Source organism: Rhinopithecus bieti, unplaced genomic scaffold (genome assembly GCF_001698545.2).
Source record: "Rhinopithecus bieti isolate Rb0 unplaced genomic scaffold, ASM169854v2 scaffold_13207, whole genome shotgun sequence".
NCBI lineage: Eukaryota > Metazoa > Chordata > Mammalia > Primates > Cercopithecidae > Rhinopithecus > Rhinopithecus bieti.
In genome coordinates, this window is record NW_016807866.1 from 422,305 (window position 1) to 445,383 (window position 23,079).

The following is a 23,079-nucleotide window of genomic DNA, read 5'->3' on the forward strand; positions in this document are numbered from 1 at the left end:
AGAAAGAGAGAGAAAGAAAGAGAAAAAAGGAAAGAAAGAAAACCCAAATTTCTTTTCAGTTGCTTAACCAAAGGAACTTCTGGAAAGCTATAGTCTCCGTGCAGAAAATGAGTTTTAGCTATCAAATGTCAAAATCTAAATGCTCTCCAGATTTGACAATGGATTTTTCTAAACAATTCCCACATTGCCCTCTCTGGGGCCAGGGCAGACTAAATTGTAAAAATGAAAGGTTGAGGAAAGGAACACTGAACTCTGCCATGTGACTGTTCAACTGTTTATCTACACCCAAAAATGAAAGTCCATTTCCATCCTTAAAAATAGTAAAGGGGAAGGAAAAGTATCTTTTCCATTTGATCCATTTTCCTGGAAAGTTTGTTATTAAAAGAAACAGTAAGCCAGGCATGGTGACTCACTCCTGTAATCCCAGCACTTTGGGAGGCTGAGGCAGGCGGATCACCTAAGGTCAGGAGTTCGAGACCACCCTCATCAACATGGCGAAACCCTGTCTCTACTAAAAATACAAAAATGAGCCAGGCATGGTGGCGGGCGCCTATAATCCCAACTACTCGGGAGGCTGAGGCAGGAGAATTGCTTGAACCCAGGAGACGGAGGTTACAGTGAGCTGAGATCGTGACATTGCATTCCAGCCTGGGTAAAAGAGCGAGACGCCATCTCAAACAAACAAACAAACAAACAGTTATTTGTCGGGGAACAGGTGAATAAATGTTCAAAGAATGTGATGAAAAGAAACATCCCCTTCCTGTTATCACATCTGAGCTGACTTATTGAAATAATAGGAGGAGAAGGAAATGAAAAAGGGAAAGGAAAGGAGGAAAGGAGAGAGAGGAGGGAGGAAGAGAAAGAGAGAGTATGAACATAAGAACCATAATTTTGGGTCCTAGCAACATGCTTGAGTTTGCGGTTGACCCTAAAAACATTCATAGTGAAAGAGCGACCTCCTCTGGTCACAGGCAGGAAATTCAAGAACTTCCCTTTCTCAACCAAAGTCAATTTTAAACTGAAAATGGATGGATTATTACATTGGAAAAGAACTGTGTTCAGCATTTACTAAATCTGCCATTGTGCACTAAAATCTTATACACTAGAAAACTCAACCCAAAATCAGTGTTCTGAGGGTGATGAGTTCCAGCAAAATCCTATGAGAAATTAGAGTTGGATAGGATCTTGCTCACATTTAGTCTATTCTCCCTCACAGTGATCTTCCCCAGTTCAGTAAAAACTCAAAATTATCCTCCAGGGTGAAACAATTTTCCCAAAATGGTCACCAAGGTCTGCTTGTACTCCCTTTGGAGCCAGATAGACCTAGATTTGAATGCTGGATGTATAGAGCTTCATAACTTTGGGCCAAGACTTAATCTGTTTTTCCACCTAAATAGGCCCCGGAGCACCTCTCAGGGCTTCTCTGCGGATACGGTGAAAGCACGCACAAAGCTCTAAGCATGTAGGAAAAATTTTGACAACGTCAGGGCCCCTTCCTGTTGCTACCGCTGAATCCAATATAGCTGGTAGCTCACTGAGTCGTATGTCTAATATTTGTGTATTTGTTCTTCTTTTTTAATGTTTTACTTATTTATGAAAGTAAAGATCGTCTTGATAACTTATATTGGGGTAAAACGTGTCATTTGATAAAATATAATTTGCCATTCTAACCATTTGTAAGTGTGTATTTCAGTGGTATCAATTATATTCACAATATTGTTCAACCATCACCACTATCCGTTTCCAAAACTTTTTCATCACTCCAAATAGAAACGTTGTATCCATTAAGAAATAATTCCTCCTCCCCTCCTCCTCCTCTCATTCCTGGTAACTTCTAATCTACTTTCTGTCTCTATGAATTTGCCTATTTTAGATATTTCATGGAAGTGGGATTATGCAATATTTGTCCTTTTGTGTGTGACTTATTTCACTTGCCATAATATTTTTGAGATTCATTCATGTTGTAGCATGCATCAAAACTTTATTACATGGGGTGCAGTGGCTCACGTCTGAAATCCTAGCACTTTGGGAGGCCAAGGCAGGCGAATCATCTAAGGTTGGGAATTTGAGACCAGCCTGGGGAACGTGGTGAAATCCTGTCTCTACCAAAAATACAAAAATTAGCCAGGTGTGGTGGGCCACACTTATAATCCCAGCTACTTGGGAGGCTGAGACATGAGAATCACTTGAACCCAGGAGGCGGAGGTTGCAGTGAGCCAAGGTCATGCCATTGCACTCCATCCTGGGCGACAGAGCAAGACCCTGTCTCAGAAAAAAAACAACTTTATTCGTTTTTGTTGCTGAATATTTCCTTATGTAGATATACATTTTGTTTAGCCATTCATCTGTTGATAGACACTGAGTAATTTCCACCTTTTGGCTATTGTGACTAATAAGCATTGGTGCACAAGTATCTATTCAGGTCTCTGCTTTCAGATCTTTTGGATGTATACCCAGAAGTGGAATTTCTGGATCATATGGTAAATTCTATGTTTCATGTTTTTCATTTTTTTATAGACAGTCTCCCTATCTTACACAGGCTGGTCTCCAACTCCTGGATTGAAGCAATCTTCCTATCTCAGCCTCCCAAGTAGTTTGTATTACAGACATGAGCCACCACACCCAGCAAGGCTTCATATATATATATATACATATATATATATACTTTTTTTTTTTAACCGCCACCATCGTCTTTTCCACATCAGGTGTACCATTTTACATTCCCACAAGCAGTCTACAAGGGTTCCAATTTCCGCACATCATTGCCAACAGTTGCTGACGGGATTTTTCATTGTGCAAAACTGAAACACTGTATCCATTAAACAACTTTGTTTTCCTTCCCCCTACCCTTAGCAACCACCTTTTTCCTCACTCCAAACAGAAACTTCCTACCTATTAAGCAATAACTCCTCCTTTCCTCTCTCCTAGCTCCTGGTAACTTTCACTCTACTTTGTTTCTATGAGTTTGGCTACTTTAGATACCCCATATCAATGGAATCACACAGTGTTTGTCTTTTTATGACTGGCTGGCTTCCCTTAGCACAATTTCCTCAAGGTTCCTCCAAGTTGTCACATGTAACAAGATTTTCTTTTTTAAAGCTGAGTAGTATTCCTCTGTATGTATATTGCATTTACTTTATCCATTCTTCCATCAACGGATATTTGGGTTGCTTCTACCTCTTGGCTACTGTGAATAATGCTGCAATGAACATTGGTGTGAAAATATCTCTTCAAGATCCTGCTTTCAATTCTTTTGGCTATATACCCAGAAGTGAAGTTGCTAGATTATATGATAAATCTGTTTTTAATTTTTTGAGGAATCTCCATATTGTTCTCCATAGCAGCCTGTACCATTTTACCTTCCTACCAACAGTGCACAAGGGTTCCAGTTTCCCCACATGCTCTCCAACACTTGTTAATTTGTGGGTTTTTTTATAGTGGCCATACTAATATGGGTATGAAGTGACATTTCATTGTGGTTTTGATTTGCATTTCTCTAATGATTAGTGATGTTGAGCATCTTTTCATATGCTTGGTGGCCATTTGGACACCATCCCTGAGAAATGTATATTCAGGTACCTTGCCCATTTTTAATTGAGTTATTTGTTGTTGAGTTGTAGTCACTCTTTATATATTCTGGGTATTTATCCCTTGTCAGATATATGATTTGCAAATATTTTCACCCATTCTGTAGATTTGCTTTTCACTCTGCTGACTCTTTCCTTTGATGTGCAGAAGTTTTTAAGTTTGATGTAGTCCCATCTGTCTGCTTTTGCTTTTGTTGCCAAGCTTTTTGTGTCATATATAAGAACTTATTGCCAAATCCAAGATGATGAAGATTTATCCCTATGTTTTCTCCTAAAAGTGTTATGGTTTTAGCTTCTATATTTAAGTCATTGATTTATTTTGAGTGATTATTTTTTCTTTCTGCTTTTGGGTTTTAAATAAAACAAAATTTTAATGAGCTGTAAAATTATTTATATATATATTTTGGCTTTCATTTATATGAGACATCCACTCCAAATGAAATTTCAAATGAAATTTTTGACATTTTATTTCAAAATTATACTTGATTTTCTGCATATTTACATGTAGTATTTTTTCTCTTATGATTTTATTCTTAAACTATAAATACTGACTTAGATACCCTTAATTCATCATAATGTATCAAACGTTTTCTGATTTTATTCCTCTGTATTTTATAGAGGATATGTCTCAGGTTTGGGATAGTATCTTAATACAATAAAGTATACAATTAAAAAAAATGTAACTTAACCCCTTCAAAAGGCAAACATTCAGAAAAGTCTTACCCAAAAAGCAATAATTTTTTTAGTCAAATTTTGATAAGAAAGAAGAATGAACTATAGACACTATGAATAAAAAAATGAAGCATTGCTATTTTTTTACTCATCATTAAGACATATGGGTTTTAATTAAATATAATTTATATAATTAACTATTTAAAATTATTTTTTCTCTGTTATAGTTTTTTATTGATATATAATAATTACACATAATTATGGAGTACATGTGATATTTGGTTAAATGTATACAATGTGTAATCAAATCAGGGTAATTAGGATATCTATCACCTCGTTTATCCTTTCTTTGTGTTTCTAACAGAGAAATGCCAGATCTTGTCTTCTAGTTATTGTGAAAGGTGCAATAAATTATTATTAACTATTGTCACTTTATTGCTCTACCAAACATTAGAACACATTCCTTCTATTTAACTGTATTTTCTTTATTGGGTAAGGAAACACATCCCCCATCCCCACCAGTCTTCTCACCCTCTGGTAACCATCCTTCTACGTTCTACTTTCATAAAATCAACTTTGACTGAGACATATGAATGAGAAGATGTGATATATGTGTCTTTCTGTGCCTGACTTATTTCACTTAAGGTAACGTCCTCCAGATTCATCCATGCTGTCACAAATGACAGAATTTCGTTCCTTTTTATGGCTGAACAGTATTCCACGGTGTATCTGTGCCTTATTTTTTAACTCATTTATCCACTGACGGATACTCAGGTTGTTTTCATATCTTGGCTACTGTGAACAGTGCTGCAATAAATATAGAAATGCAGATATCTCTTCAACATACTTTTCTTTTTTTTGAGACAAGGTCTTGCTCTGTCACCCAGATTAGAGTGCAGTGGCACAATCTCGACTCACCACAACCTCTGCCTTCCGGGTTCAAGCGATTCTCCCGCCTCAGCCCCCTGAGTAACTGGGATCACAGGCCTGCACCACCACTACTGGCTAATTTTTGTATTTTTAGTAGAAACGGGGTTTCACCATGTTGGCCAGGCTGGTCTCGAACTCCTGACCTCAAATGATCCACCCACCTCAGCCTCCCAAAATCCTGGGATTACAGGTGTGAGCCACCACACCCCGCCACTGATTTCTTTTCTTTTGGATACATACCCAGTACTGGGATTGCTGGATCCTACAGTAAATCTATTTTGAACTTTTGAAGAACCCCCATACTGTTTGCCATAGTGGCTATACTAATTTACATTCTCATCAACAGTGTACTGGCATGCATTTGTCATTTCTTATATTTTTTATAATAGCTATTTTTACTGGGGAAGATAATATCTCATTGCATATAATATCTAGTTTGCATTTTCCTGATGGCTAGTGATGTTGACCATTTTGCCATATACCTGTTGTCCATTTATATGTCTTCTTTTGTGAAATGTCTATTCAGATCATTTGCCCATTCTTTAATCAGATTATTCAGGTTTTTTGCTGTTGTTTGAATTTCTTATATATTTTGGTTATTAATCCTTTATCAAATAGATATAAATATTTCCTCCCATTCTGTAGGTTGCCTCTTCACTCTGCTGATTATTTTCTTGCTGTGTAAGAAGATTTTTAGCTTGATATAATCCTATTTGTTGATTTTTGCTTTCGTTGCCTGTACTTGTGAGGTTGTTCTAAAAAAAAAAAAATCTTTGCCCAGACTAATGTCCTGAAGCATTTCCCCAGTGTTTTCTTCTAGTAGTGTCGTAGTTTCAGGTCTTCCATTTAAGTATTTAATCCATTTGATTTGATTTTTTAATATGGTGAGAAATAGGGTCCTAGTTTTATTCTTCCACATGTGGATCGCCAGTTTTCCCAGCACCATTTATTGACAAGACAGTTCTTTCCCCAATGTATGTTCTTGGCATCTTTGTCAAAAATGAGTTGGCTATATATGCATAGATTTATTTCTGGGCTCTCTATTCTGTTCCATTTGGTCTATGTGTCTGTTTTTGTGCCAGTACTACGCTATTTTTGGTTACTATAGCTTTGTAGTACATTCTGAAATCTGTTAGTGTGATACCTCCAGCTCTGTTCTTTTTGTTCAAAATTGCTTTGGTTATTCAGGGTCTTTTGTTCCAAGTGAATTTTAGGATTTTTTTTTTCTGTTTCTGTGAAGAATGTTGCTATAGTTGGATATTTGACACCCCCACCCCACCACCAAATCTCACATTGAAATGTGATCCCCGATGTTGGAAGTGGAGACTGGCAGGAGGTGTTTGCATCATGGAGGCAGATTCCTCATGAATGGCTTGTTGCCATCTGCCTGGTAATGAGTTCTTGCTCTATTTACAAGATCTGATTGTTAACAAAAGGCCTGGCACCTCCTTACCTGCTGTCTTCCTCCCTGTCTTGTCACGTGATCTCACCGGATCCTTTTCGCTTCTGCCATGAGTAGAAGCAATCTAAAGCCTTTGCCAGAAGCAGAGACTGATGCCATGCTTCTTGTACAGCCTGCAGAACCATAAGCCAAATAAACATCTTTTCTTTATAAATTAACAGATATTCCTTTACAGCAACATAAGCAGACTAAGACAAGTGTCACTGGTATTTTGATAGGGATTGCATTGATTCTGCAGATCATTTTACGTGGTGATATGACTTGCCTGTGTCCCCACCCAAATCTCATCTTGAATTGTAGCTCACATAATTCCCTCATGTTGTGGGAGGTACCCAGTGGGAGATAACTGAATCATGGGGGCAGCTTCCCCCATCCTGTTCTCGAGGTAATTGATAAGTCTCATGAGATCTGATGGTTTTATAAGGGGAAACCCCTTTTGCTTGGCTCTCATTCTCTTCTCTTGTCTGCAGCCACGTGAGACGTGCCTTTTGCCTTCTGCCTCCTGCCATGAATGTGAGCCCTCCCCAGCCACGTGGAATTGTGAGTCCATTAAATCTCTTTCTTTTGTAAATGGCCCAGTTTTGGGTATGTCTTTATCAACAGTGTGAAAACAGACTAATAGAGGTGGTATGGACACATCGGCATCAGTTCTTCCAATCCATAAGCATGGGATGTCTTTTCATCTTTTGGCGTCCTCTCCAATTTCTTTCATGAGTGTTTTGTAGTTTTCACTGTAGAGATCTTTCACTTTGTTGATTAAATTTATTCCTAGGGCTTTGTTTTTGCTTTGGTAGCTAGTATAAATGGGATCGCTTTCCTTTTCAGATTGTTCTCTGTTGACATATACAGATGCTACTGATGGCCAGGCATGGTGGCTCATGCCTGTAATCCCAAAACTTTGCAAGGCCAGGGTGGGAGGATTGCAAGACCCTAGGAGTTCAAGAACAGCCTGGACAACAAAGTGAGACTTTATCTCTACAAAATTTTTTTTAAAAATTAGCCAGGTGTGGTGGCACATGCCTTTAGTCCCAGCTACTTGGGAGGCTGAGGTAGAAGAATCACTTGAGCCTGGGATGTCTAGGCTTCAGTGAGCCATGATCCTGCTGCTGCACTCCAGCCTGGGTGACTGAGCAAGACCCTGTCTCAAACAAAGAAATAAACAACAAATGCCACTGATGTTTGTATATTGGTTTTGTATTTTGCAACTTCACTGAATTTGTTCACTAGTTCTAACAGTTTTTTGGTGGAATCTTTAAGTTTTTCTAAATATAGAATCATGTCATCTGTAAACAAGAATAATGTGACTCCTTTCTTTCCCATTTGGGTGCCCTTTATTTCTTTCTCTTACCTAATTGCTCTGGCTAGGACTTCCAGGGTTACATTGAATAAAAGGGGTGAAAGTGGGCAACCTTGTCTTGTTCCAGATCTTAGAGAAAAGGCTTTGATTTTTCCCCATTCAGTAGAATGTTAGCTATGGGTTTGTTATATATGACTTTTGGCCATATAAAAGTCATATATGGCTTTTATTGTTTTGAGATATATTCCTTCTATACTCTGTCAAAAGTTTTTATCATGAAGGGATGTTAAATTTTACTGAATGCTTTTTCAGCATCTATGGTAATTATAAGATTTTTTGTTCTTGACTCTGTTAATGTGAAGTATCACATTTATTGATTTGCATATGTTGAACCATCCTTACATTCCTGGGATACACGTGATCATAATGAATGATCTTGTTAATGTGTTGTTGAATTTAGTTTGCTAGTATTCTGGTGAAGATTTCTGCACGTATATTAATCAGGAATATTGGCCTGTCATTTTCTTTTTGTTGTTGTTGTTGTCTCCTTATCTAGTTTTAGTATCAGATTAATGCTGAAATCACTTTGAATTAATTTTTGTATATGGTGTGAGGTAAGAGTGCAACTACATTCATTTACATTTGTCCTATCTGCCTATCTTTGTAACAGTGTCACATTGTTTGATTACTGTAACTTTATATTAAGTTTTGAAATCCAGAAGTGTTAGCTTTCCAATTTTATTCTTTTTTTTATTTTAGGTTCAGGGGTACATGTCCAGGTTTGTTACATAGGTATATTGAGTGTCATGGGGGTTTGGTGTACAGATTATTTCACCACCCACATAATAAGCACAGTACCCAATAGGCAGATTTTTAAATTATTTTCTTTTCAATATGTTTTGCTATTTAGGGGCCCTGTGCAATTACGAATGATTTAACAATTGGCTTTTCACTTCTGCAAATAAGGCTGCTGGGGAAACTATTTTTGAATAACTAAACTGAAAAGATCTTAACACCCAATGTAACATTTTTTTCAGATACGTATAAGTTTTCTGGAAAACCTAGTGACTGTACATGAAGAGTCAAGTTAGTCAGAGAACAGATACTACCCATGACAGAATGTCTAAGTAATGAGACTATTCCTGCTCTGGAAATAAAAGGAAAAGAAAAAAAAAAAAAAAAAAAAAACCTGTCTCATTTACATGTTCAATCAATCCAATCAATCACCAGTGGTTTATATTTCTGTTAAGCCCCCATAAAAGCCCAAAGCAGAGTTTCATTTTTACTTTGCAAAATTCTAGTATCTTTGCTAAAAACAATGCCTATGAAATAATGTCTTTGGCAAGGATGTCACCCAAGCCGATACAATCAAATAAGTTTTGATCCCAAAAGTGATCCCATGGGGAAGAAAGTATATTCCCAAAGAGGGTGATTTTACTCGAAAATTCTCTATGGCAACTGCTGCTCTCAGGATAGGCGTAACACATGCATACATACCTACATCCACACATCTACACACACACATTCTAATTCCAATCTGGTCACATGTTGGTTTGCAGTAAATTTTTTTAAAAGCATATTAGCTACTTGTTTAGTGTTTTCTACATCAGCTTTGTTGTCTTATATATGAGGTTGTGTTTCCAGTCAGAGCTTGTGTATGTTTCTGCACAGGCCTTCAGAGCACCCACCACAGACCCAAGCTCCTATGAGAGCCTTACCAGCTCATCTGTTCTACCTGTGGCCTTAGCTTGTTCTGCACCAAGGCAACAGTTTTTGTGAATCCAAGTTCGAAAGCCTGAGAAATGGCTGGGCATGGTGGCTCAGGCCTGTAATCCCAGCACTTTGGGAGGCTGAGGTGGGCAGATCACAAGGTCAGGAGATCGAGACCATCCTGGCTAACATGGTGAAACCCCGTCTCTACTAAAATACAAAACATTAGCCAGGCATGGTGGCAGGCACCTGTAGTCCCAGCTACTAGGGAAGCTGAGGCAGGAGAATGGCATGAACCCAGGAGACAGAGCTTGCAGTGAGCCGAGATTGTGCCACTGCATTCCAGCCTGGGTGACTGAGCAAGACTCTGTCTCAAAAAAAAAAAAAGAAAGCCTGAGAAATCCAGCACCACCATGTGTTATCTCTATGTCACCCCGGGTGTATTAGCCGGGGTCCTCTACAGGGACAGAACTAATAGGATAGATGTATATATACAAGTGAGTTTATTAAGGAGTATTGACTCACACCATCACAAGGTGAGGTCCCAGAACAGGCTATCTGCAAGCTGAGGAGTAAGTAAGCCAATCCAAGTTCCAAAGCTGAAGAACTTGGAGTCTGATGTTTGAGGGCAGGAAGCATCCAGCACGGGAGAAAGATGGAGGCCAGAAGAGTAAGCTAGTCTAGTCTTTCCATGTCCTTCTGCCATTTTTTATTCTGGCTGAGCTAGCAGCTGATTAGATGGTGCCCACCCAGACTGAGGGTGGGACTGCCTCTACCAGTCCACTGACTCAAATGTTAATCTTTTCTGAGAACACCCTCACAGACACACCCAGGAATAATACTTTGCATCTTTCAATCCAATCAAGTTGACACTCAGTATTAACCATCACACTGGGTCATAACCCAAAATGTAGTTCCCCCACAATCATCTGACATCTCCTTTCTCCTCGTGTTCCTTCTGCTCTGTGCCCTTTGCCTCTCTTCCTCCCAAATCATCCCCTTGTGCTCTCCAGGACGTTCAAATCCTGATAAAAGGCCAGCTCCATCCTCAGGCTTCATCACGTCACTCACTTCCATACTGCAGCTTCCTGGGTTTGCACCTAATTGGGTAAAGCCCAGCATACACGTCTACATTCCAGTTGCAAGGGGTATGTGGGAGGGCTGGGAAAGGAAGCTGACCAGATTCTACCTTGAGAAAGCAGGACAATGCTCCCGAGGTGAGATGCTATCTATGCAAGGAAGGTGTTCACCATTTGGACAGCCACAGCTGGAAGATGCCCACTACCCAGGTTTTCATAGTCATAGGCAAGGAGAAGTTTTGACAGTGGAGGATTCAAGATTTTTTTTTAATTATTTTTATTTTTTTGAGACAATCTTGCTCTGTCACCCAGGCCAGAGTGCAGTGGTGCGACCTCAGCTCACTGCAATCTCCACCTCCCGGGTTCAAGCCATTCTCTTGCCTCAGCCTCTCAAGTAGCTGGGATTATAGGTGACCACCATTATGCCCTGCTAATTTTTGTATTTTAGAAGAGATGGAGTTTTGCTGTGTTGGCCAAGCTAGTCTCAAACTCCTGACCTCAAGTGATCCGCCCACCTCGGTCTCCCAAAGTGCTGGGATTACAGGCGTAAGCCGCTGCACCCGGCCTAAATTTTACAGGAAGCAGGACTCAGTGATGGGCTGGATGTGGACTACAGAGAGAGATGACTAGCTGTCCAGCTTGAGCAACCTGAGAGCAGGTGAGGCCATTTATTGAGATGAAACATGTTGGAAGAAGACAAAGTGAAGGTGGAAATGATAAGTTCAGTTTGGGACATATTGGCCTTGAGGGGCTTTGTAAATTTCCAGGTTCTGAGGCTCCAGTGGTGGCAGCAGCAATCAGTCGCGGCCTTTGTGTGGCACCCAGCATTTGTTCTAATGCCATCCATCATCAGCTGATTCTCATTTCCCAAGCCTTTGTTCAGGCTATCGAACGCCAGGGATCTGGATTACCCTCTCCTATGCCTAAACGCTGTCCCCAGCCAAATCCCATTTAACCTAATTACTAGGCATGTGAGCCTGGGCAAACCACTTCACTGCTCTAGGCCTCGGTTCCTCATCTATAAAACGGTAGGGTTACAAAAGATGACGTCCAAGGGTCCTTCTAGGTCCACTCTGGTTCTAAATAAAATGCGGCACTTCGTTGATCCACCGCGAGAGGGCACCAGAGAAACGTCCTCTCACAGGACTGCGTTGGAAGTGCCCCGAGCCAGCCAGGGAGGGTACCAGGTGGGATGCAGCGAGGGAGGTGGAAGTAAGGTGGAACGCCATCCTTCCGCATCCTTCACACTCGGGCAAACCCTTAGATCTAGGAAAAACGTTCGATAAGCAGCAACCGCAGCCAACATTCTATTTATTCCCTTTATTTCTTTATCAAGACAAAAAGCGTTGTCCGGCTCTTGACTTCCAGAGTGTTAGTTAAATGCATGAATTTTCGAGGTAATTTAGATCCAATTGGCACATTATAATCACCTGGACGCCCTTAAATACACCGATGCTCCGCTCCCAACCACAGCAGCGCGAGGGGCCACAGCCTTCCCATCAGCTAAAAGATGAACTCGGGACAGATTCCTGCTTGGGATGGATTCCTGCTCGCCTCCCACTCCTGGCCCCCGGAAACTCACAGCCTGGTTGCTAAGTCAGATTTAACTCCTTTGTGGACATTGCCAAAAAAACTTGAGACAATCCTACAGGTTTCCAGGGGGGAGCACTGGGGCACACGTGGTACCCTCAAAGCTGGTTCGGTGAAAAGCCCTCGATATGTGGCGAGCTTGCTCTGTTATCCTTACTACGAGAAGCAGGGCAGAATCTTGATCCTTGGATTCCCAGCATACAGTCCTGTTATAATAGCTAATCGATGAACTTTCTGGCTTGGAAATGCATGGCCTTGCCAGTCTTTCCCTCTGTGTGCAGTCTAATCTCGGTCATGAACATGGAACACAAAAGCTGCTGTTTGTGGTACAAGCCACACCTTCCTCTCTCACCTCTAAGATGGTGAGAAAAGATAAGCATATCTGCCCAATTCATCTGATGGGGTTTGTGAGGACCAGATAAATGTATATGTACATGTTCTGAAGTGTATAATATAAATGCAAACTCCAGGTGGAGTTATTTTAAAGGTGTGATTAATTACACCATGAATAATGTAATTATACAAGGGTGTCATTATTTTCAAGGCAATGTTCACATCACAGTGTTTTATTTACAATAGCTAAAATGTAAATGATCTAAATGTCCAAAATTATCAAATATCAAGTTGAGACCCTCTTTTTGTCAGCAAGTATTTGAGGACCTATAGCGTGTTAGTCTGTCTTTGCATTGTTATAAAGGAATATCTCAGCTGGGCTCAGTGGCTCACGCCTGTAATCCCAGCATTTTGGGAGGCCACAGTGGGCAGATCATGAGGTCAGGAGTTCGAGACCAGCCTGGCCAATATGGTAAAACCTGTCTCTACTAAAAATACAAAAATTAGCTGGGCGTGATGGTGCACACCTGTAGTCCCAGCTACTCGGGAGGCTGAGGCAGAATAATCGCTTGAACACAAGAGGCAGAGGTTGCAGTGAGCCAAGATCATGCCACTGCACTCCAGCCTGGGTGACAGAGTGAGACTCCGTCTCAAAAAAAAAAAAAAAAAAAATACCTGAGGCGGGGTAATTTATAATAAAAGCAGTTTAATTGGCTCATGGTTCTGCAGGCTGTACAAGCATGGCTCCAGTGTCTGCGTCTGGTGAGGCCTCAGGAAGCTTCCAGTCATGGCAGTTGGAGAAGGGAGAGAAGGTGATGTCACATGGCAAGATCCAGGGTTGCCAGGAGGTTCCAGACTTTTATACAACCAGGTCTCATGTGAACTCACCGAGTAAGAACTCACTTATCACCTGGTGGTGGTGCTAAACCATTCATGAGAGTCCTGCCCCATGATCCAATCACCGCCACCAGGCCTCACCTTCAATACTGGAAATCACATTTCAACATGAGATTTGGAGGGGGCACACGTCCAGACTCTATCATATGGTGTGTCATTCCAAAGGGAATCTTCGTAACCATTGAAAAATATGTTATAGGAAGATGCTTCATGATAAGGGGAACTACTCATAATGGATAATAAATGAAAGAAGGCAGATGATACTACAATAAGCTACAATATGATTCTATTTAAATATTCATTTATGTATGTGTATAAGTTAGACATGTGTATACATATGTAAATATGGGAGCAATACCCAAATTTCAGCAATGCTTATATAGGGGTAAACAGGATCTGCCATATGTGGGTGACTTCTTGTGTCATTTACAGACAGAAGAACAGCTAATGGGACAACTAAGTGGGTTTCCCTCCATTTTAATTTATTGCTAAATACATTTTGGCCAAGTACAATGGCTCATGCCTGTAATCCCAGTACTTTGGGAGGCCAAGGCAGGAGGATTGCTTGAGGCCAGGAGTTTGAGACCAGTTTGGGCAACATAGCGAGATAGTTTCACTACAAAGAATCTTTTAAAAATCAGCCAGGCATGATGGCATGTGCCTAGCTACCTGAGGTGGTGGGGTGGCGGGCGGAGTGAGGTGGGGGGGAAGTGGAAGGCTGAGGCAGGAGGATCATTTGAGCCTAGCTGTTTGAGGTCACAGTGAGCTATGATCACTCCACTCCACTGCACTCCAGCCTGGGTGACAGAGTAAGACTCTGTCTCTTAAAAAAAAAAAAAAAAAAAGGTATAAATATATGTGTATAAGTAAGCTGTAAACATTTGAACTTACATTAATTTTGGAATTTAAAAAACAAAGAAAAGAATAATTCAAGCAAATGTACTTCAAAGAATGAAGGACTTTGCAATTTTACAGCTCTGAAAATCCCCATGTTGCATCTTGCTTTTCCATTCTGATTTCAAATACTGAACTCCTTTCTAGTTCAGAAAAACAATTACTTTCCCTCTACCTATCTTAGATTCTCTGGCTGGTTCTCTAGCCCTGTCACTTAGACTAACAGGACAGGTTAACAAAAGAAAATATACAGATTTATTAGATATTGGTTTTATGTGACACAAGATCTTTCATTAGGAAATAAAGACCTAAAGAAATAGTTAATTCTAAGTAATTTTTATATACTAGGTTTGATGAAGAGTAGAAAGTAGTGGAATATGGGATACGACAAAGGGGGATGAGCTAATGGGAATAAACTGGGGGAAACAGCCAGGCCTGGTGATCCAGATTCCTCATGGCATCCTTCCACCCACAGAGAAAAGGACACTCTTCTCCTCCGGGCACAGGGAGCATGTGAGGGGCTTGTGACCTGCTTCAGGAAGAAGGGAAGGTGTCGGAGAGCCCTTCCTGCACCTGCTGTTTCTCAAATCCCTACAGCTTAAAACTCAATAGGCCAAGATGCCATATATTGGGGTAGCTTTGAGAGGTGAGAGTTCCTTGACCCCCCTCCCAGGAGGTGTGACAGGGGTGTGGCTTGTCTGTTCAACCAACCACCACACGTTCAAACCCCTTAGGGGAGGGGGAGCATGCAGACGGGCAGGTGCAGGAACTGGTGCGAGCGCTTTTGGGCTCTGGCCCCATGGTAGCATCTAGCGGTGGGTGCCTGCAACTCTCAAAAGCCTCAGCGGGCATGCTACAGTGCTCTTTTAGCTCTGCCATGGGCAGATGGCTTCTTAACCAGATCAGGGCCCTCTTGGTACCCAGGTTCTTGTCCGGCATCCAGGAAGAATCGGGTCACACGCAGGCTTGAAGGATGAGGAATGCGAGGATTTTATTAAGTGATGAAGGTGGCTCTCAGCAGGATGGATGGGGATCTGGAAAGAGGATGGAGTGGGAAGATGATCTTCCCCTGGAGTTCAGCTGTCCTGCGGCCAATCTCCTCTCTGACCTGTCCCCAGCCAAACTCTTCTCAATGTTCAGACACTCCTTCTCTTCCCTCCTTCTCTGCCATGCTGCTCTTCCGCTCTCTGCTCTTCTACTCATCCGCTTGTCTGCGTATGGAGCCTGGGGTTTGGGGTTTATACAGGTACAGGATAGCAGCATGTGGCAGGCCAAAAGGCAACATCTGGGCGTGAAAACAGGAATGTCTCTTCCCCTTTAGGGCTGCAGGTTTCCAGGCCTGGGGGTGGGGCCTTTGCCAAGGAACTGCCCTCTTCTACCCAGTATTTCCCTGTCTCCTGTCTGTACCAGCTTGTTCAGAAGCCCATCACCTTCTCAGGAAGTTCTTGGAGGAGGAAGATAAAACAGCTTTCAGGGAACAGGAATACTAATGACAGATGTATATCGGAGCAGCTCATACATTTGCATCTGCCAGATTATGAGCATCTTGAAACAGAAATTATGTTTATCCATATTATGCCCCCACCTCTTGTATATAATAGGTGCTCAATAAATGTTACATGGATACGTTTCTCAGATCACCAAGGTAAATTAGATCTAAACATTTTCAATCCAATTACAACACAAAGAAGGAAAAAAGGACTGAGTTTCTTGTTAGTAATAGATATTGACCTATAGTTCACTGTTCTACTGGCACGTTAGAATCACCTGGAGGAAGCTTTTAAGTACAGTGGACTCTAGAACAACAAAAGAGTTAGGGACAACTCCCCATGCAATCAAAAATTCATGTGTAACTCTTGACTTTCCAAAGACTTAACCACTTATAGCCTATTGTTGACCAAAAGACTTACCAATCACATAAAGTCAATTAACACATATTTTGTATGTTACATGTATTATACACTGCATTCTTACAACAGAGTAAGCTGAAGAAAAGAAAAGTCATTAGAAAAATAATAAAGAGAGAAAATATATTTACTACTCATTAAGTGGAAGTGAATTATCATAAAAGTCTTCATCCTTGTCATCTTCATGTTGAGTAGGCTGAGAAGGAGGAAGCAGAGGAGGAGTTAGTCTTGCTGTCTCAGGGGCGACAGAGGCAGAAGAAAATCCACGAATATGTGGATTCACACAATTCAAACTTTTGTTCTAGCGTTCAGGGTATGCTAAGGCTCTGATCTTGCCCCCAGAGACTGTGATTTTCTTAGTGTAAGGAGGGTCTTGGCATCAGTATATTTTCAAAGCTACTGAGGCTTGAGCATATACACCTGATGTGTATGGTTTCCTAATTTCACTGTCCCTCGACACCACGAGAAGAAAACATCAGCTACCTGGAAGCCAAACTGAGGACACGTCATATTCTGAGCATGTCTCTACGTGCACATTAAGCTATCACGTGCTTCCCTTAGACAAAAGGTTGCACCCCTTCTGCAATTGCAGGAAACCCCAAGTGAAAATGTCCTAAAGAGCACAACGGGGAAAGAGTGAGGGTAGGACCTTCCAGTTACTGAGTCCCTCACTATCTGAGCATCACTGCCGGCTCCTGGTTCCTAAAGGCCTAGGAATTCCTCCCACTGCCCCTCCTCTTCATCACTGCCACATCCCAAGTGTGGCTATCAGTTATTAGTAGCAGAGACACTGAGTACATATCTATGGAACTTTACTACTCTTCACTTGATTACTGTCTCAGAAAATATCTATAGAAACTTATTTACTCTTCACTTTATTACTGTCCCAGGAAACAAGCATAAACAAGTACCTGTGTATATGTGTGTGCAATTGAAATTTTTATGAGGAAACAGGAAATAAAAATAATAAATACAGGAAGTAAAATAATACCATGAAATCTCAATGTTAAGCCCTTGCCTATGTTTGATTTTGACAATTTCATAGATTCTGACCTTTCTTGTAGGCATTTCTGAACCCATTTGCAATTATCTGGGGTAATTCCCTCCAGTTCTTCTCATGGAAAACTACCCTTATCTGCCCCATAAACAGGTGAAATTCTTCAAATTTTACCCAGTTTCCAGGACGGATGAAAACTCTAGCTCCTTTTAGAACTGGGTTCTTAATTTTTGATTTGCATCGAAAAGAGAACAGTGAAGACAGTTCTTCAGAATCTGTTCCCTTAAAGTTTCCTGTGTGGCTTTGGATTTATCTCTTGATAAAACCATCAGAGCTCATGAAATTTATTCACTATTATGAGAACAGCACAGGAAAAATCCACCCCCGTGGTACAATTACCTCCCACCAGGTGTCTCCTACAACATGTAGGGATTATGGGAGCTACGTTTCAAGATGAGATTTGGGTGGGGACATAGGCAAACCATATAATTCCACCCCTAGCCCCACCCAAATCTCATGTCCTCACATTTCAAAACCAATTGTGCCTTCCCAGCAGTCGTTCAAAGTCTTAACTCATTACAGCATTAACTCCAAAGTCCACATTCCAAAGTCTCATCTGAGACAAGGCAAGTCCCTTCCACTTATGATCCTGTAAAATTAAAAGCAAGTTAGTTACTTCCTAGGCACAATGAGGGTACAGGCATTGGGTAAATATACCTGCTCCAAATGGAAGAAACTGCCCAAAACAAAGGGGTTACAGTCCCCATGAAGTCCAAAATCCAATAGGTCAGTCATTAAACCTTAAAGTTCCAAAATGTTCCCCTTTTGACTCCATTTCTTACATCCAGTTCATGCTGATGCAAGAGGTGGATTCCCAAGGCTTTGGACAGCTCCACTCCTGTGGTTTTGAAGGGTATAGCCCCGTTCCCAGCTGCTTTCAAGGCCTGGCATTAAGTGTCTGCAGCTTTTCCAGGTGCATGGTGCAATCTATCAGTGGATCTACCATTCTGGGGTCTGGAGGATGGTGGCCCTCTTCTCACAGTTTCAATAGGCAGTGCTTCAGTGGGGACTCTGTGTGGGGGCTCCCACCCCACATTTCTCTTCCACACTGCCCTAGCAGAAGTTCTCCATGAGGGCCCTGCCCCTGCAGGAAACTTCTGCCTGGACATCTAGGCATTTCCATACATCCTCTGAAATCTAGGCATTTCCATACATCCTCTGAAATCTAGGCAGAATTTCCCAAACCTCAGTTCTTGACTTCTGTGCACCCACAGGCTCACCATGTGAATGCTGCCAAGGCTTGGGGCTTGCACCCTCTGAAACCACAGTCTGAGCTGTACCTTGGCCCCTTTTAGCTATGGCTAGAGCAGCTAGGACAAAACAGGACACCAAGTCCCTAGGCTGCACACAGCAGGGGAGCCCTGGACCTGGCCCAGAAACCCATTTTTCCCTCCTAGGCCTCGGGCCTGTGATGGTAGGTGCTGCTGTGAAGGTCTCTGACATGCTCTGGAGATATCATCCCTATTGTTTTGGTGATTAACATTTGGCTGCTTGTTACTTATGCAAATTTCTAGAGCAGGCTTTAATTTCTCCCTAGAAAATGGATTTTTCTTTTCCGTTGCATCATTAGGCTGCAAATTTTCCAAATGTTTATGCTCTGCTTCCTCTTGAACGCTTTGCCACTTAGTAATTTCTTCCGCCAGATATCCTAAATCATCTCTCTCAAGTTCAAAGTTCCACAGATCTCTAGGGCTGTAGCAAAATGCTGCCAGTCTCTTCGCTAAAGTATAACAAGAGTCACCTTTGCTCCAGTTCTCAACAAGTTCCTCATCTCCATCTGAAAACACCTCAACCTAGACTTTATTGTCCATATCACTATCAGCATTGCAGTCAAAGCCATTCAACAAGTTTCTAGGAAGTTCCAAACTTTCCCACATCTTTCTGTCTTCTGAGCCCTCCAAATCCCTAGGAAGTTCCAAACTTTCTCACGTTTTTCTGTTTTCTGAGCCCTCCAAACTGTTCGAAGCTCTGCTTGTTACCCAGTTCCAAAGTCACTTCCACATTTTCAAGTATCTTAATAGCAGTACCCCACTCTAAAGGCACCAATTTACTGTATTAGTCCATTTTCATACTGCTATGGAGAAACACCTGAAACTGGATAATTAATTTTTAAAAAAGAGGTTTAATGGACTCACAGTTCTACATGGCTGGGGAGGCCTCACAATCGTGGCAGAAGGCTAGGGAGGAGTAAAGGCACATCTTACATGGCAGAAGGCAAGAAAGTGTGTGCAGGGGAACTGCCCTTTATAAAACTATCAGATCTCGTGAGACTCACTCACTATCATGAGAACAGCAAGGGAAAAATCCACCCCTGTGATTAAATTACCTCTCACTGAGTCTCTCCCATGACACATAGGGATTATGGGAGCTACCACTCAAGATGAGATTTGGGTGGGGACACAGCCAAACCATATCAAAACTTAATCCCTATTGTGGTGTGTAAGAGGTGGAGCCTTTTGGGAAGATTAAGTCATGAGGGCTCCTCGTTCATAAATAGATTAGTGTCTTATAAAAAGGACTGGAGGGAATTAGCTTAGGTGTCTTTGCTCTTGGGCTCATCTGCCAAGCAAAAAAACCCTTACCAGACACCGAATACCAGTGTCTTGATCTTGGACTTCTCAGCCTCCAGAACTGTGAGAACTAAATTTCTGTTGTTCATATATTATCCAGTCTGAGATGTTTTCTTTTAGCAACATAAAAGAACTAAGTCATCATGTCTTCCCACTGTAACATAAGCTCCCATGAGGACAAGGATTTTATTTTGACACTCCCAGCACAAAGAACAATGCCTGGTGCTTCACAAATACACTATGTGCTCAATAAATATTTGTTGAATAAGTGAATTACTTGTCCTAGGCAAGCAGTGAAGCCTGGTCCCATTAGTCACTTTGTAGCCTGGATGGTGGGTGACATTGCTTCTCTTGGGCAGCCTGTTTAAAGATCCATCACCAATGGAGAGACACATTTTGGGTTGTTCATACAATGTAATACAGCAACAGAGAAAGAACATACTACTCGAATATTCAGATGAAGCTCACAGGTTTAGGATGAGTAAAAGGAGCCAATCACAAAGAGTACATTTTACCTGATCCCATTTACGTGAAGTGCAAAAACAGACAAAACTAATTGATCATGATGGAGCAGACACAGGGGAACTTTATGGAGTGCTGGAAATGTTCCACATCTTACTCTGACTGGCGGTTGCATCAAGGTGCACATATTTTAAAAATCACTGTAGGAGACCAGAGTAAGCCACCCCAAAACATGCCTCTTTGGCATAAGGATTATTCTGAGAAACAGCAGACACAGGAGAAGCTCTAAAAACAAAGTAGAGTTTCTTTTGTATGGGAAATATACTACTATAAAGGAAATCTCCATTTGTAAGGGTGTCTCCCTCTCTAACAGGAATAAAAGGATGACAAAATCACATGAGACTGCTATCAATGGAGAAGGCACTGACTTAAATCTGCATAACAAACCTTATTCTTGTTTACTGTGCCTCCTTTCCTGGTCACCTTCCTATAAATTGCCTCCCCCGTACCCCTCTTGTTTTTTTTTCTCTGGTGAGACTATATAAGCCAGGGTTCTATGCCATGGCTTTGAGATTTACTCATTTCTCTGGGTACCTCCCATGTATATATGAAATATAATATTAATAAACTTCAGGTTGTTTTCCTCTTATTTTATTTTATTTTATTTTTTGTGAGACAGAGTCTCGCTGTGTCGCCCAGGCTGGAGTGCAGTGGTGCGATCTCGGCTCACTGCAAGCTCCACCTCCCGGGTTCACACCATTCTCCTGCCTCAGCCTCCTGAGTAGCTGGGACTACAGGCACCTGCCACCACACCCAGCTAATTTTTTGTATTTTTAGTGGAGACGGGGTTTCACTGTGTTAGCCAGGATGATCTCGATTTCCTGACCTTGTGATCCGCCCGCCTCGGCCTCCCAAAGTGCTGGGCTTATAGACATGAGCCACTGCATCCAGCCGTTTTCCTCTTATTAATCTGTTATTACAAAGATCCTAAGAACCCAGAAAAGCAGAGGGAAAATTATTTTTTCCTCTTCTACATCACCAAGGTATTGCTGGCAAAAAGAGTCAAACTGTAAAATATTTGAAGAGATTTATTCTGAGCCAACTATGAGTGACCAGTGACCCATGACAAAATCCTCAGGAGATCCTGGGGAGAACATGTGCCCAAGGTGGTCTGACTACAACTTGGTTTTATACATTTTAGAGAGACATAAGACGTCAATCAATACATGTATGATGTACGTTGGTTCAGTCTGCAAAGGTGGGAAGCAGGGGCTTCCAAGTTGTAGGTAGATTTAAAGATTTTCTGATTAGCAATTGGTTGAAAAAGCTATTATCTAAAGACCTGTATAGAGTTATGATAAGGCATTGTGGAGACCAAGGTTTAATCACACAGAGGAAGCCTCCAGGTAGCAGGCTTCAGAGAGAATAGATTGTAAATATTTCTTATCAGACCTAAAGAGCCTGTTCTATCAGTAATTCCAAAAGGGAGGAGAGTATAACGAGTATAATGTCTGGCTCCCCTTTGCCATCACAGCCTGAACTAGCTTTTCAGGTTAACTTATAAATGCCCTGGGCCAAGAGGAGGGGTCCATACAGATGGTTGAGGGGAATGGAATTTGATTTTTGGTTTATAGTGTTCACTTATGTAGTACACTTTGGTGTATATATACCTTTTACCTCAATTTTAAAAGTCATTTTTAAAAAGATCCCTCTCCCTCTCTTGAAATTCCCTCTAATTCCTTTTTCTCATCTAGTTATCAGTAAATTAATGATATGCTTTGGATTTGTGTCCCTGCCAAAATCTCATGTTGAACTGTAATCCCAAATGTTGGAGGCGGGGCCTGGTGGGAGGTGATGGGATCATGGAGACAGACTTCCCTCTTGCTATTCTCATGATAGTGAATTCTCACAAGATCTGGTTGTTTTAAAGTGTGTAGCACTTCCCTTTTGGGCTCTCTTCCTTCTGCTCTAGCCATGTAGGCCATGCTGGTTTTCCCTTTCCTCCCACCATGATTGTAAGTTTCCTGAGGCCTCCCCACCCATGTTTCCTATACAGCCTGTGGAACTGTGAGCCAACTAAACCTCTTTTTATTTTTTTAATAAATTACCCAGTCTCAGTTATTTCTTTTTAGCATTGTGAGAATTAGCTAACACAGAAAATTGGTACAGAGAGTGTGAGGCATTGCTATAAAGGTGCCACATTCCACCTGAAAATGTGGAAGCAGCTTTGGAACTGAGTAATGGGCAGAGGTTGGAACAGTCTGGAGGGCTCAGAAGAAGACAGGAAGATAAGGGAAAGTTTGGAACTTCCTAGAGAATTGTTAAATTGTTGTGACCAAAGCTATAGTGATATAGTCAATGAGGTCAAGGCTGAAAAGGTCTCAGATGGAGATGAGGAACTTATTAGAAACTGGAGCAAAGGTGACTTGTGTTATGTGTTAGCAAAGAAGTTGGAGGCATTGTGCCCCTGCCCTAGAGATCTGTGGAACTTTGAACTTAAGAGTGACGATTTAGGGTATCTGGTGGAAGAAATTTCTAAGTAGCAAAATGTTCAAGATGTGGCCTGGTTGCTTCTAGCAGCCTATGCTTATATTCGTGAGCTTCTAGCAGCCTATGCTTATATTCATGAGCA